The following is a 7,944-nucleotide window of genomic DNA, read 5'->3' as shown; positions in this document are numbered from 1 at the left end:
TCGTTGAGCTGAAGTCTGCGGGAAAGAAACAACACGGCAGCGTGAGCAGAGACTCCGCCCCGACGCCGCGACGCCTCATTCAACCCAAATGTAACGTGTCACTTTTCTTTCCCGGTAACGAAGACGGCGTTGTAACGATGGGGAGAGTAATTAAGACGAACTACGTTACTGAAAATGTTTTACTGAAACACCGTTATTCCCAACACTGGTCATAAATAAGGAGAAATTATTTAAGGGCAAAGGCAATTAAGAAGGGTAAATAAAAACAGTAAGACAGGCACGTCCAAACTATGGCCCGTGGGCCAAATGCGGCCCTCAGACAAATGTTTCTTGGCCCTCAGGCTTCCAGGTGAATTGGCCCAAATGACCTTGTATCAATGAAAAATGAACTTTTTACTACAAGTTTCTTGAAAATCGACCTTGATAAAGTGAATATTTAATATTTAGTTTGTGTTTTAAGGATCTTAGTGTGAATAAAGACTCATGTTAACGTGTTAAACCTGCACATATTTCAGTTATTCACTGCACTGAGCTCCAGTCTATGGTCCTCGATCGTCCCTCTGCTTCATCTGTGTTTAGAAATGTGGCCCTTGATGAAAAGAGTTTGGACACTCCTGATGTAAGAGGTTTAAAAGGGTCACGATTACTCACTATATGAACTAATTCTATTTTATTTTATTTTATTTTTGTAGTTCTTGGTGTGATCAAAGTGCAAGATGTTCAATAAAAGTTGTCTTTTCAGCCGGGAAAACTTTTTACACAAAGAAATAGGCTGGTAAATGGCACATTTGTTCTTTTGGTGTTCGAGGTTTGACTTCCTGCTCCACACAGACGTTAACTTTAATTCAAAACAGGAAGTTGGGGCAAAGTCTGTCAGACTCACGTGACAGGATGTGGCTGGTCTCAGATCAGAGGAGGACTCGATGTTTCACATGTGAGACCTGCGCTCGCCCGCACAGACCTGAACACGGTGAGTTCTTTGGGTTTGTACTTTCTGAAATCCAGCTGGAGCCTGTTTTAAAGGCGACAGATCCTGTGAAATCAACATTCATGAGCTTTAACTGTTCTAACCGTGTTCTTTCATCAGTCTCTTGTATTTGTTAAGTCAGTATTTTAGAAGAATCGTACAAGCACCAAATTTGGCCGGGATGTAGCTGATGACTTCCTTTTTCAGAAAAGCACGTTAGCCACATGGAAAATTCAATATGGCCGCCAATTTTCAAGATGGTCGACACCACATGAAATTCACGTGTATTTTGATTTATAATTGCATATGTGACGTTTAATTTGGTTACAGATGTGCATATAAAGCACATATAATTCACAAGGATTGTGGTTAATATAATAAAATCAAAAATAACCATGAAAACAAATATATTATTTGATAATTGAATCATTTTAATAGGGAAATTATTATATTAAATGCAATTTCTGTTATGTGGTATTTTCTTTGTGTGAAATTGATGTATAATATTTTCTTTAATGCAGTTACACAGAACAATTCTCTTTACTTTCTACAACATATTTATTAGAGTGATGTCAATGCACAACCAGGACACAGTGGTGACATCACAGAGTGGGGTTCAGTGTCGACTCTGTCGTGTTACTGACCATAGAAGCTTCTGTAGTTGTAACAAAGTGGAGTGTCCCACATGCTGCAGCCCTGTTAGTATTTCAACAAATGTAGTATGACTAACATGAGTTGTAGTATGGTTAGATGTGGTTAGTTAGGATGTGCCAGCGCGGGAGAGTCGAGCCAACAGTAACAGGGCTTTAGTTCCCCGGATGAGTAGAGATTTCTCTTTATCAACAAAGAGAAAATAAATACATTCCAGCAGTTTATTGAAAGGTTGCAGACGAAAAAATGTCAGTTATTTTCCAATTATGTTTACTTGTATTTTATTTATGTTTTGTTAATTTATCGCCCATATTCAAAACACAAGGATGATCAAAACAGAATCAATGCTGAGAAGTTTACTTTTTATATAGAAATGGCAGCAATCTTGAAAATCAGTGGCCATTTTGTTTTTTAAGTGGCTAATGTGCTTTTCTGAAAGAGAGGGTTCTAAGCTACAACCATGTCATATTTGGTGCTTGTACGACAAAGTGCACGATTATTTCAATAACCGGCCGCACTATGTCAGATTTCACTGGTGCTGTCAAACGATTAAAAAATGAATCTATTAATCATGATGAATCACATTGAACGCTGATTTTAAAGTTGAACTGTAAACTTTCTAATGACATGTTTTAAAAAAAGATCTTCTTTAATTATTCTATAAATCATCAACCAATCAGGGATGAACTCACATGTGACGTGTATTTTCCTGAAGAAGCACAGAGCCAGAGTGTCTGTTCAGGCTCGTGCACAGACACAGACTGATCTGTGCTGGTGCACGTGACCACTGATGGATTTATGTGTGAATGGGGCTGTGTGTATCAGCACAGCTCGTCCACAGTGTCCCGGACAAATGCACACGTGCGATTGGTCAAAACAGAGCGTGTGATTAATCGGTGTTAATCATGGTTCATGGACGATGCGTCAGTTTGTTTTGATTTATCATTTGTGTTTGTGCATCAACATTACAGCCATAGTTTTCACCCCCCCCCCATTCCCCCTCTGCTTTGTCCTCGTGATTATTACGACGTTACACTTCAGGACTGATGAGGGGCATTGTTCTTCATTTATGATGATCACCTGAACATGGAAAATCAAATATGATAATGAAATATAATCTACAGGAACAACTGTTAAAAAAACAGACTTGTCGTACAGTTTAAAGGTTGTATAGAGGATTTTCCAAGGAACGAGAAATCCAGCGACTGTTTGTCCTTTTTCAAATGTTGCGCATGCGTGAACCCCCCCCCCCCCCCCCCTACAGCTCCCTACGTAGAAACGCCTCCTCCCGCCTCCTCGTTACGCCAGAAACAGGTTTGTAAACAACTAACTACAGTGTTGGTTAGGCAAGGCGGAGAAGTGAGGAGCGGGGGGAGCGGGTGTGCGGACATTTCGTTCGCGGACGAGAAGTGAGGAGCAGGGAGAGGAGCGGAGCAGGGAGAGGAGAGGAGAGAGGAGCAGGGAGAGGAGAGAAGAGAGGGGAGCGGTGCGCGGAGATTCCGTGCCCAGAGAAGTGAGGAGCAGGGAGAAGAGCGGAACGGGCAGCGGGGACAAGAGCAGGAAAGGGGTACAGAGAAGGTTGCGCGGAGATTCCGTGCGAATGAACTAACTACAACACGCAGCAGCAAGCGGACTCTTTCTTTGCCTTGAAAATTACGTTTTCAGACATAGGATATCGCTTTCGTGTCCTGAAAAACGTTTGTCTAGCTCTTGGAAATAAAATACGTTTTCATAATAAGCAGAAGTTTCCTGTCCAGGAGTAATTTGTGGACCAGTGCGTCAGTCTTTAGACCCTGCGTCTGCTTCAGTTGCGCCATCGCTGGAATGAATCTTCAAGAATCACCTTAGTTTGGCTTCGCTGCTTTTCCCCTTGTCTTCTTCTTTCAGCGACCTCAAAAACGGACTTTCTTTTGCGGTGAACTGCTCCTGGATTCTTGTCGCGAACTGCGAGGAAGATATAGGTCAAAAAAGCCTCTAAGAACTGAACTGTGTGTTGTTGGTGGAGTAAACAGCGTCTGTGCGTCTTGCGTCTGTGGACTGTGTGACAGTCGTACGTAAACCACGTACCGGCGGCGCAGGCAAGTCAGTTACACTAGAAACGTAGGGAGTTTGATTGACAGCCTGTCAGCTCACAGATAACGAGGCAGTGTCGTTTATCTATTGGCAAATGTTTAGCCCCACCACGTCCAGAGTTGATGAATTTTTATTCTCTTTTTTTTGGTCATCATAATTACAAGGCTACTGCACCTCTATAATGCTATCATTGACAACTTGAAAACAAAAAAAAAATCCTCCATACAACCTTTAAGTAAAATGATGTGATGCTCATTTGTTACCTTTTGTTTCTTACCTTTTGTTTCTTACCTTTTGTTTCTTACCTTTTGTTGGTGTGATCCTTCAGTCGTCCTCGTACGATCCATAGCAAAAGAGAAATTAAATTCTGTCAACTGGACAAAAGTTTTTGATTGAATAAGTTTCTCAGCTCATCCAAACTGTTTCTTCAGTTCTGTTCAGACTCTGGTGACAGTGTCTTATATCTGCCTGAAGGGGGCGCTCACTACACTGAAACTCCTCTCAAACTAACACACACAGTTTACAGTTTGTGTTTGTGGCTCGGTCTGTTGAACTGTTGAGTGTGATCTGTGTCTGAGTCAGATTATCAGAATGGTTCAGGTTCCTGATGGAGTTTTCACTCCTCTGAGACTCAACAGACTTTTGTTTCACTTTTGTTTTATTGATTTGCTTTAAATCTGAGGCTGGAGTTTAAACAGTAAAGAGATGATGTGACCAACACATTTTTCACCCGTGAAAAGACGAAAACTCACACTTCTCCACATTCTGACTATTTCCACTTTCCAAACATAAATACAATGGCTCGTCAGCCCCCCCACAAAAGAAACAGTGTTAGTGTGTAGGCCAAAAAATAAATTAATTAATTAATTTTGACACAATTATTAATAGATCATGACAAGATAAGTAAAACATATTATTTTGCCAATTCTGTTCGTTCACTTTTTTGTAAATGTCATAGTTTAACAAACTCCTCCGACGGCGTTTACTCAAACACACTCAAATCTGGAGTGGAGCATCAAAAGTTATGATTTCATTTTTGACACAGATTTACGGTCTCTGTGCAGTGACTTGACAAAAATGTAATTTAATTTAGTTAAACTCCTGCCCCAAATCTACTCAGTGGAAAACATTAGAGTTGGACACATTAGCGCCCCCTACACATTAAAATAAAATGTAATATATGAGATTATGGGCAGGGTCAGGGTCAGGGTCAGGGGTTAGAGTAGTAAAATTGAGAGTAGAGTAGGTCTAAAGTGAAGCTTTTAAAAGTGTCCACATATGCAGATGTGCCGACGTTACCTGCTGCTGATGCTGCTGGTGTAAATTCTGGGTGAGGGTCACTAATGTTAAATCTGTTTTGACATATATCGTTATTTATATTTTATCATTGTCCTTAAAAAGATGTAAAGTCAGTATATAAGTAAATAAGTATATTTGTCTTTCATTACTGGTCACACATCACTGTCAAAATGGTCACGTGGCTGCAGGAGGTCTGTGGTTCAATTCTTATCTCATAAAACCACATTTTAAACACGCCCAGTGCCTGATTCTGTGAAACCATGTGACCAGCCTGGTCTAAACACTAATATGTGCAGTTCTCTTATTCCACTTCAATTAAATACAAATTCTGTATAGATATATTGTGTTCACACTGGTGATGTTCTAATATTCAACAGAAAACAGGAGGTGCAGACTCTGCAGGAAACTGTCTTATACAGAGAAGTAGGAGACAGAACACAATATTTGTTTTGTAGTGTTTTTTTTTCTTTGCTCGACACAGTGGTTACTGTTCATCAACAAAATCAGGAAACATAAACAGAGTTGAGGCACCACAAACACCAGTCTTCATGACGTGTAAGTTCAGGGTGAGTCAGTAGATTAAACACCATCTGTGTTTCTGTCTCAGCTCAGATCAGAGGAGGATTTCTCATCTGCAGGACTCAGCTCCTCAGACTCTCTCCAGAGACTCTGCTCTTCTAGAAGCTTCACTCATCACTGAGACCTGCACCTGAACACACCTGAACACACCTGAACACACCTGAACACACCTGAACACATCTGAAACACACCTGAACACATCTGAACACACCTGAACACACCTGAACACATCTGAACACACCTGAACACACCTGAACACACCTGAACACACCTGAACACATCTGAACACACCTGAACACACCTGAACACATCTGAACACACCTGAACACACCTAAACACATCTGAACATATCTGAACACACCTGAACACATCTGAACACACCTGAACACACATCTGAACACATCTGAACACATCTGAACACATCTGAACACACCTGAACACACCTGAACACACCTGAACACACCTGAACACATCTGAACACACCTGAACACATCTGAACACACCTGAACACATCTGAACACATCTGAACACATCTGAACACATCTGAACACACCTGAACACATCTGAACACATCTGAACACCTGAACACATCTGAACACCTGAACACATCTGAACACACCTGAACACATCTGAACACATCTGAACACACCTGAACACATCTGAAAACACACCTGAACACACCTGAACACACCTGAACACATCTGAACACACCTGAACACACCTGAACACACCTGAACACACCTGAACACGGTGAGTTCTTTGAGTTTTCAAAGACATTTGACATTTTAATAAGAGATTGTAAAATATCTACATGTGTAAATAATTACATATACACAACTTTGACTTTGTTTTCTTATTTACCACCTAAAAACAAGTGGATCCTGTTGTAGACCTGGATCCTCTTGTCAAGAAACATTTCTGTTTTATACAAATTGATAAAAGGTACAAAACCTGTTCAACAGGAGACAAACTAAAACAGTGAAAAAGACTTTGGGGTTGACTCGTCTGATGAGGAGTGGAAATCTTGTCTGACTTAGATACTAAGGATTTGATTCTACAGTTTTCCCATGATTCAATATTTTATACATTCGATTTCAAAACATTTTAAGATGCATGTCTTTTTATTCTCATATTACTGTTTCTGCTAATGAGCAAAATATAAACATTTAAACACTATGATATTAATCATAGAGAAACATTTTAATTTTAATTTGAACATTTTAATACATTACAGCACAACTACTGTAAAATATTCTATATGTAAAGTGTTTTAGTTCATTTAGTTCAATGAGTTACAGCTCTGAGTTTGCAGTTTTCTTTAATGACAAAGTTCAGAGCATCAAAAATGCATCAATTCCACAACACAAATAACAAACTGCAGCCACAGAGACACTTAGAGCTGAATCACTTTGCACCTGTAACTGACAAAACTGTTTTAGAGATCGTTACCAGTCTGAGTTCATCTACTTGCTGCCTGGACATGTTACCCACTAGATTTCTAAAGTCCGTCCTCAACAGTTTACTTTCACCACTCACTCACATAGTGAACATGTCACTTCAATCTGGAACATTCCCAAATGCGTTGAAAACTGCGGTCATTAAGCCTCTCCTAAAGAAGAGCAGTCTTGATGCCACAGAACTGAACAATTTCCGACCCATCTCAAATCTGCCGTTTTTTGGCAAAGTCCTTGAAAAAGCTGTTTACCAACAGCTTACGAACTTTCTCCAAATGAACAACTCCTTTGATGTTTTCCAGTCAGGTTTTAGAGCCTCCACAGCACTGAGACTGCTCTTATCAAGGTGACAAATGACATCCGCCTGAACACTGATGCAGGCAAAGTCTCAGTCTTGATCCTGTTAGATCTGAGTGCTGCTTTTGACACTGTCGATCATGGGATCCTCTTACAGAGACTAGAGGACTGGGTGGGCATCTCTGGTACTGCACTAAACTGGTTCAAGTCCTATCTAGAAGACAGGAAGTATTTTGTTGAAATTGGAAACTGTGTCTCAGATCACATGGCCCTGACCTGTGGGGTGCCTCAGGGGTCAATCCTGGGCCCCCTGTTGTTCAATCTCTACATGCTGCCCCCTACAGGTCAGTTAATAAGCAGCAATAATGTGTTCTACCACAATTATGCAGACGACACTCAGATCTACGTCTCCCTGACAGCAGGAGACTATGGACCAGTGGAGTCACTTGGTCACTGCATCCAACAGATCAGTGTGTGGATGCAAAACAACTTTCTCCAGCTAAACTCTGACAAGACTGAAGTCATAGTGTCCACAGAAACAAAGGGACAGTGTCAGCAGTCACCTCCAGTCTCTTTCTCTAAAACCTTCAAATCAGGCAAGAAATGTAGGGGTAATAATGACTC

This window comes from Boleophthalmus pectinirostris, unplaced genomic scaffold, assembly GCF_026225935.1.
Source record: "Boleophthalmus pectinirostris isolate CB_2022bp ecotype Guang Dong unplaced genomic scaffold, ASM2622593v1 HiC_scaffold_2708, whole genome shotgun sequence".
Lineage (NCBI taxonomy): Eukaryota > Metazoa > Chordata > Actinopteri > Gobiiformes > Gobiidae > Boleophthalmus > Boleophthalmus pectinirostris.
This window is presented reverse-complemented; position numbering follows the sequence as displayed.